An 8,842-nucleotide genomic window follows, 5' to 3' on the forward strand; every position below is an offset into this window, starting at 1 on the left:
TTGCAAATCATCACCTTCATTACTGAATCACTTTGAGATCGCTTTTCCGAGAGTATCCCCCAAAATGAATGGTTTGCTCATTACTAAAAGTTTCATTTGAAGAGAACATTTTCCTTGATTGTCAGAGTGGATGAATTTTTCGAGAGAATTTTTGTGTGGGGAAGCAATTTCAATATGATGTATTTGTGGATTTTATCACAGGGCAAACACCACAACTCATGAAGACAATCATTGGAAAACTTTTGAGTCGCTTGGAAATATAGGATTTTTCAGTTTTTACAGATGGTATTCTTTTGAGGAAAAAATAGAAAATGAGCTGATGTGTTGTCCTCGTTAGTATAGTGGTGAGTATCCCTGCTTGTCACGCAGGAGACCAGGGTTCGATTCCCTGATGGGGAGCGTTTTTTTCGTTTTAATTGCTGACAATATCATTTTTTGAATTCCTTATTTTTAATAACTGATATTTTTTAATCTTCTTCAACGGCACCAACACAAGTTTACAGATCATCACCTTCTTCATTACTGAATCACTTTGAGAACGTTTTTCCAACAGTATCCGCCAAAGAGAATGGTTTGCTCAAAAATAAAACTTTCATTTGAAGAAAACATTTTGCTTGATTGTCAGAGTGGCTGCATTTTTCGAGAAAATTTTTGTGTGGGGAAGCAATTTCAATGTGATGTATTTTTGGATTTTATCACAGGACAAACACCAAAACTAATGAAGACAATCACTTGAAAACTTTTGAATCGCTCGGAAATGAAGGATTTTTCAGTTTTTACAGATGGAATTCTTTTGAGGAAAACATAGAAAACAAGCTAACATGTTGTCCTCGTTAGTATAGTGGTGAGTATCCCTGCTTGTCACGCAGGAGACCAGGCTTCGATTCCCTGATGGGGAGCGTTTGTTATTTTAAATTGTTGACAATTTCATTTTTTGAATTCCTTATTTTCAATGTTTAATATTTTTGAGTCTTCTTCAGTGGCACAATCAAAAGTATGCAGATCATCACCTTCATTACTGTATCACCTTTAGAATGCTTTTCCAACAGTATCTGCCAAAAAAGAATGGTTTGCTCAAAAATAAAACTTTCATTTGAAGAAAACATTTTGCTTGATTGGCAGAGTGGATGCATTTTTCGAGAAAATTTTTGTGTGGGGAAGCAATTTCAATGTGATGTATTTTTGGATTTTATCACAGGACAAACACCAAAACTAATGAAGACAATCACTTGAAAACTTTTGAATCGCTCGGAAATGAAGGATTTTTCAGTTTTTACAGATGGTATTCTTTTGAGGAAAAAATAGAAAATGAACTAATGTGTTGTCCTCGTTGGTATAGTGGTGAGTATCCCTGCTCATCATGCAGGAGACCAGCGTTTGATTCCCTGATTGGGAGAGTTTTTTATTTTTAATTGCTGACAATTTCATTTTTTTAATTACTTATTTTTCATATTTGCTATTTTTGAATCTTCTTCAACGGCACCAACACAAGTTTACAGATCATCACCTTCTTCATTACTGAATCACTTTGAGAACGTTTTTCCAACAGTATCCGCCAAAGAGAATGGTTTGCTCAAAAATAAAACTTTCATTTGAAGAAAACATTTTGCTTGATTGGCAGAGTGGATGCATTTTTCGAGAAAATTTTTGTGTGGGGAAGCAATTTCAATGTGATGTATTTTTGGATTTTATCACAGGGCAAACACCACACCGAATGAAGACTATCACTTGAAAACATTTCAGTCGTTTGGAAATACAGGATTTTTCAGTTTTTACAGATGGTATTCTTTTGAAGAAAACATCGAAAACTCGCTGCTGTGTTGTTCTCATAATTATAGTGGTGAGTATCCCCGCTTGTCACTCAGGAGACCAGGGTTCGATTCCCTGATGGGGAGAGTTTGTTATTTTTAATTGACGAATATTTCATTTTTTGAGTTCTTTATTTTCAAAATTTGATGTTTTTGAATCTTCTTCAGTGGCACCAACACAAGTTTGCAGATTATTTTTTTTTAAATGCCGACAATTTTATTTCAAAATTCCTGATTTTCAATGTTTTATATTTTTGAGTCTTCTTCAGAGGCACAATCAAAGGTTTGCAGATAATCACCTTCATGACTGAATCACCTTGAGAACGCTTTTCCAACAGTATCCGCCAAAAAGAATGGTTTTCTCACAAATAAAAGTTTCATTTGAAGAAAACATTTTGCTTGATTGCCAGAGTGGCTGAATTTTTTCTGGAAAATTTTTGTGTGGGGAAGCAATTTCAAAGTGATGTATTTGTGGATTTTATCACAGGGAAATCACAACAACTCATGACAATCACTTGAAAACATTTCATTCGTTTGGAAATCAAGGATTTTTCAGTTTTTACAGATGGTATTCTTTGGAGGAAAACATCGAAAACTCGCTGCTGTGTTGTTCTCGTAATTATCGTGGTGAGTATCCCTGCTCATCATGCAGGAGACCAGGGTTTGATTCCCTGATAGGGAGAGTTTTTTTTATTTTCAATTGTCGACAATTTCATTTTTTGAATTCCTTATTTTCAATATTTGATCTTTTTTAATCTTCTTCAGCGGTACCAACACAAGTTTGCAGATCATCACCTTCATTCCTGAATCCCTTTGAGAACGTTTTTCCAACAATATCCTCCAAAAAGAATGGTTTGCTCAAAAATAATAGTTTCATTTGAAGAAAACATTTTGCTTGATTGTCAGAGTGGCTGTATTTTTCATGAAAATTTTTGTGTGGGGAAGCAATTTCAATGTGATGTATTTTTGGATTTTTTCACAGGACAAACACCAAAAGTAATGGATACAATCACTTGAAAACTTTTGAATCAATCGGATATGAAGGATTTTTCTGTTTTTACAGATGGAATTCTTTCGAGGAAAACATAGAAAACTAGCTGATGTGTTGTCCTCGTTCGTATTGTGGTGAGTATCCGTGCCTGTGATGCAGAAGACCAGCGTTTGATTCCTTGATTGGGAGAGTTTTTTATTTTAAATTGCTGACAATTTCATTTTTTGAATTCCTTATTTTCAATATTTGATCTTTTTTAATCTTCTTTAACGGCACCAACACAAGTTTGCAGATCATCACCTTCTCAATGACTGAATCACTTTGAGATCGTTTTACAACAGTATCAGTGAAAAAGAATGATTTGCTCAAAAATAAAAGTTTCATTTGAAGAAAACATTTTGCTTGATTGTCAGAGTGGGTGAATTTTTCGAGAAAATTTTTGTGTGCGGAAGCAATTTCAATGTGATGTATTTGTGGATTTTATCACAGGGCAAACACCACAACGAATGAAGACCATCACTTGAAAACATTTCAGTCGTTTGGAAATACAGGATTTTTCAGTTTTTACAGATGGTATTCTTTTGAGGAAAACATCGAAAACTCGCTGCTGTGTTGTTCTCGTAATTATCGTGGTGAGTATCCCTGCTTGTCATGCAGGAGACCAGGTTTTGATTCCCTGATGGGAGGAGTTTTTTATTTTTAATTGTCGACAATTTCATTTTTTGAATTCCTTATTTTCAATATTTGATATTTTTGAATCTTCTTAAATGGCACCAACACAAGTTTGCAGATCATTTATTTTTAAATGCCAACAATTTTATTTCTAAATTCCTGATTTTCAATGATTAATATTTTTGAGTCTTCTTCAGAGGCACAATCAAAGGTTTGCAGATAATCACCTTCATGACTGAATCACCTTGAGAACGCTTTTCCAACAGTATCCCCCAAAATGAATGGTTTGCTCATAAATAAAAGTTTCATTTGAAGAGAACATTTTCCTTGATTGTCAGAGTGGATGAATTTTTCGAGAGAATTTTTGTGTGGGGAAGCAATTTCAATATGAAGTATTTGTGGATTTTATCACAGGACAAACACCACAACGAATGAAGACCATCACTTGTAAACTTTTGTGTCACTTGGAAATTTAGGATTTTTCAGTTTTTACAGACAGTATTCTTTTGAGGAAAACATAGAAAACTTGCAGATCTGTTGTCCTCGTTGGTATAGTGGTGAGTATCCTTGCTTGTCATGTGCTTGTCATGCAGGAGACCAGAGTTTGATTCCCTGAGTGGGTGGACTTTTATTTTTAATTGGCGACAATTTCATTTTTGAATTCCTGATTTTCAATATTTGATCTTTTTGAGTCTTTTTCAACGCCACAAACAAAAGTTTGCAGGTCATTTATTTTTAAATGCCGACAATTTTATTTCTAAATTCTGATTTTCAATGTTTAATATTTTTGAGTCTTCTTCAGTGGCACAATCAAAAGTTTGCAGATCATCACCTTCATTACTGTATCACCTTGAGAATGCTTTTCCAACAGTATCCCCCAAAATGAATGGTTTGCTCAAAAATAAAACTTTCATTTGAAGAAAACATTTTGCTTGATTGTCAGAGTGGCTGCATTTTTCGAGAAAATTTTTGTGTGGGGAAGCAATTTCAATGTGATGTATTTTTGGATTTTATCACAGGACAAACACCAAAACTAATGAAGACAATCACTTGAAAACTTTTGAATCGCTCGGAAATGAAGGATTTTTCAGTTTTTACAGATGGTATTCTTTTGAGGAAAAAATAGAAAATGAGCTGATGTGTTGTCCTCGTTAGTATAGTGGTGAGTATCCCTGCTTGTCACGCAGGAGACCAGGGTTCGATTCCCTGACGGGGAGTGTTTGTTATTTTTAATTGCTGACAATATCATTTTTTAAATTCCTTGTTTTTAATGTTTAATATTTTTGAGTCTTCTTCAGTGGCACAATCAAAAGTTTGCAGATCATCACCTTCATTACTGTATCACCTTGAGAATGCTTTTCCAACAGTATCTGCCAAAAAAGAATGGTTTGCTCAAAAATAAAACTTTCATTTGAAGAAAACATTTTGCATGATTGGCAGAGTGGCTGCATTTTTCGAGAAAATTTTTGTGTGGGGAAGCAATTTCAATGTGATGTATTTTTGGATTTTGTCACAGGACAAACACCAAAACTAATGAAGACAATCACTTGAAAACTTTTGAATCGCTCGGAAATGAAGGATTTTTCAGTTTTTACAGATGGTATTCTTTTGAGGAAAAAATAGAAAATGAACTAATGTGTTGTCCTCGTTGGAATGGGGGTGAGTATCCCTGCTCATCATGCAGGAGACCAGTGTTTGATTCCCTGATGGGGAGAGTTTTTTTATTTTTAATTGCTGACAATTTCATTTTTTTAATTCCTTATTTTTCATATTTGCTATTTTTGAATCTTCTTCAATGGCACCAACACAAGTTTACAGATCATCACCTTCTTCATTACTGAATCACTTTGAGAACGTTTTTCCAACAGTATCCGCCAAAGAGAATGGTTTGCTCAAAAATAAAACTTTCATTTGAAGAAAACATTTTGCTTGATTGTCAGAGTGGCTGCATTTTTCGAGAAAATTTTTGTGTGGGGAAGCAATTTCAATGTGATGTATTTTTGGATTTTATCACAGGACAAACACCAAAACTAATGAAGACAATCACTTGAAAACTTTTGAATCGCTCGGAAATGAAGGATTTTTCAGTTTTTACAGATGGAATTCTTTTGAGGAAAACATAGAAAAGAAGCTAATGTGTTGTCCTCTTTACTATAGTGGTGAGTATCCCTGCTTGTCACGCAGGAGACCAGGATTCGATTCCCTGATAAGAAGCGTTTTTTTTATTTTTAATTGCTGACAATTTCATTTTTTGAATTCCTTATTTTTAATCATTGATATTTTTGAATCTTCTTCAACAGCACCCACACAAGTTTGCAGATCATCACCTTCTTCATGACTGAATCACTTTGAGATCGTTTTACAACAGTGTCCGCTAAAAAGAATGGTTTGCTCAAAAATAAAAGTTTCATTTGAAGAAAACATTTTGCTTGATTGTCAGAGTGGTTGAATTTTTCGAGAAAATTTTTGTGTGCGGAAGCAATTTCAATGTGATGTATTTGTGGATTTTTTCACAGGGCAAACACCACAACGAATGAAGACCATCACTTGAAAACATTTCAGTCGTTTGGAAATACAGGATTTTTCAGTTTTTACAGATGGTATTCTTTTGAGGAAAACATCGAAAACTCGCTGCTGTGTTGTTCTCGTAATTATGGTGGTGAGTATCCCTGCTTGTCATGCAGGAGACCAGGTTTTGATTCCCTGATGGGAGGAGTTTTTTTATTTTTAATTGTCGACAATTTCATTTTTTGAATTCCTGATTTTCAAGATTTGATATTTTTGAATCTTCTTCAATGGCACCAACACAAGTTTGCACATCGTTTATTTTTAAATGTCGACAATTTAATTCTAAATTCCTGATTTTCAATGTTTAATATTTTTGAGTCTTCTTCAGTGGCACAATCAAAAGTTTGCAGATCATCACCTTCATTACTGAATCACTTTGAGAACGCTTTTCCAACAGTATCCCCCAAAATGAATGGTTTGCTCATAAATAAAAGTTTCATTTGAAGAGAACATTTTCAATGATTGTCAGAGTGGATGAATTTTTCGAGAGAATTTTTGTGTGGGGAAGCAATTTCAATATGATGTATTTGTGGATTTTATCACAGGGCAAACACCACAACTCATGAAGACAATCATTGGAAAACTTTTGAGTCGCTTGGAAATATAGGATTTTTCAGTTTTTACAGATGGTATTCTTTTGAGGAAAAAATAGAAAATGAGCTGATGTGTTGTCCTCGTTAGTATAGTGGTGAGTATCCCTGCTTGTCACGCAGGAGACCAGGGTTCGATTCCCTGACGGGGAGAGTTTGTTATTTTTAATTGACGAAAATTTCATTTTTTGAGTTCTTTATTTTCAAAATTTGATGTTTTTGAATCTTCTTCAGTGGCACCAACACAAGTTTGCAGATTATTTTTTTTTAAATGCCGACAATTTTATTTCAAAATTCCTGATTTTCAATGTTTTATATTTTTGAGTCTTCTTCAGAGGCACAATCAAAAGTTTGCAGATAATCACCTTCATGACTGAATCACCTTGAGAACGCTTTTCCAACAGTATCCACCAAAAAGAATAGTTTGCTCAAAAATAAAACTTTCATTTGAAGAAAACATTTTGCTTGATTGTCAGAGTGGCTGCATTTTTCGAGAAAATTTTTGTGTGGGGAAGCAATTTCAATGTGATGTATTTTTGGATTTTATCACAGGACAAACACCAAAACTAATGAAGACAATCACTTGAAAACTTTTGAATCGCTCGGAAATGAAGGATTTTTCAGTTTTTACAGATGGAATTCTTTTGAGGAAAACATAGAAAACAAGCTAATGTGTTATCCTCGTTAGTATAGTGGTGAGTATCCCTGCTTGTCACGCAGGAGACCAGGGTTCGATTCCCTGACAGGGAGCGTTTTTTATTTTTAATTGTTGACAATTTCATTTTTTGAATTCCTTATTTTCAATGTTTAATATTTTTGAGTCTTCTTCAGTGGCACAATCAAAAGTTTGCAGATCATCACCTTCATTACTGTATCACCTTGAGAATGCTTTTCCAACAGTATCCGCCAAAGAGAATGGTTTTCTCACAAATAAAAGTTTCATTTGAAGAAAACATTTTGCTTGATTGTCAGAGTGTCTGAATTTTTCTCGAAAATTTTTTGTGTGTGGAAGCAATTTCAATGTAATGTGTTTTTGGATTTTATCAGAGGGCAAACACCAAAACTAATGAAGACAATCACTTGAAAACTTTTGTGTCACTTGGAAATATCGGATTTTTCAGTTTTTCCAGATGCTATTCTTTTGAGGAAAACATAGAAAGCTCGCTGTTGTGTTGTCCTTGTTCAGATAGGAGTTTGTATCCCTGCTTGTGATGCAGAAGACCAGGGTTTAATTCCGTGATTGGGAGAGTTTTTTCTTTTTAATTGGCGACAATTTCATTTTTGAATTCCTGATTTTCAATATTTGATCTTTTTGAGTCTTTTTCAACGCCACAAACAAAAGTTTGCAGGTCATCACCTTCTTCATTCCTGAATCACTTTGAGAACTATTTTCCAACAGAATATGCCAAAAAGCATGGTTTGCTCAAAAATACAAGTTTCATTTGAAGAGGACCTTTTGCTTGATTGTCAGAGTGGTTGAATTTTTCGAGAAAATATTTGTGTGGGGAAGCAATTTCAATGTGATGTATTTGTGGATTTTCTCATTGGGCAAACACCAAAACTAATAAAGATAATCACTTGAGAACATTTCAGTCGCTTGAAAATTCATTAGATTTTTCAGTTTTTCCAGATGCTATTCTTTTGAGGAAAACATAGAAAGCTCGCTGTTGTGTTGTTCTTGTAATTATAGTGGTGAGTATCCCTGCTTGTCATGCAGGAGACCAGGGTTCGATTCCCTGATGGCAAGAGTTTTTTATTTTTAATTGTCGACAATTTCATTTTTTGAATTCCTTATTTTCAATATTTGATATTTTTGAATCTTTTTCAATGTCACCAACACAAGTTTGCAGATCATTTATTTTTAAATGTCGACAATTTTATTTCTAAATTCCTGATTTTCAATGTTTAATATTTTTGAGTCTTCTTCAGTGGCACAATCAAAAGTTTGCAGATCATCACCTTCATGACTGTGTCACGTTGAGAATGCTTTTCCAACAGCATCCGCCAAAAAAGAATGGTTTGCTCAAAAATAAAACTTTCATTTGAAGAAAACATTTTGCTTGATTGTCAGAGTGGCTGAATTTTTCTGGAAAATTTTTGAGTGGGGAAGCAATTTCAATGTGATGTATTTGTGGATCTTTTCACAGGGCTCACACCAAAACTCATGAAGACAATCACATGAAACATTTCAGTCGTTTGGAAATACAGGATTT

The 8,842-nt window shown here is 34.2% G+C and overlaps 4 non-coding genes across 4 annotated transcripts; all 4 read left to right on the plus strand.

The window, feature by feature from the left end:
- The first annotated feature begins 327 nt into the window (after nucleotides 1–327).
- On the plus strand, nucleotides 328–399 carry TRNAD-GUC (transfer RNA aspartic acid (anticodon GUC)). The gene has a single exon. It is a non-coding gene; the product is annotated as a tRNA-Asp (tRNA).
- Nucleotides 400–4,616: 4,217 nt separating this feature from the next.
- Nucleotides 4,617–4,688, plus strand: TRNAD-GUC (transfer RNA aspartic acid (anticodon GUC)). Its single transcript has one exon. It is a non-coding gene; the product is annotated as a tRNA-Asp (tRNA).
- A 2,022-nt stretch (nucleotides 4,689–6,710) lies between these two features.
- TRNAD-GUC (transfer RNA aspartic acid (anticodon GUC)) lies at nucleotides 6,711–6,782 on the plus strand. Its single transcript has one exon. It is a non-coding gene; the product is annotated as a tRNA-Asp (tRNA).
- A 525-nt stretch (nucleotides 6,783–7,307) lies between these two features.
- TRNAD-GUC (transfer RNA aspartic acid (anticodon GUC)) lies at nucleotides 7,308–7,379 on the plus strand. Its single transcript has one exon. It is a non-coding gene; the product is annotated as a tRNA-Asp (tRNA).
- Nucleotides 7,380–8,842: the final 1,463 nt, after the last annotated feature.

The sequence above is a fragment of the Eptatretus burgeri genome, chromosome 3, assembly GCF_056783735.1.
Source record: "Eptatretus burgeri isolate ZD-2024b chromosome 3, Ebu_testis_v1, whole genome shotgun sequence".
Classification (NCBI taxonomy): domain Eukaryota; kingdom Metazoa; phylum Chordata; class Myxini; order Myxiniformes; family Myxinidae; genus Eptatretus; species Eptatretus burgeri.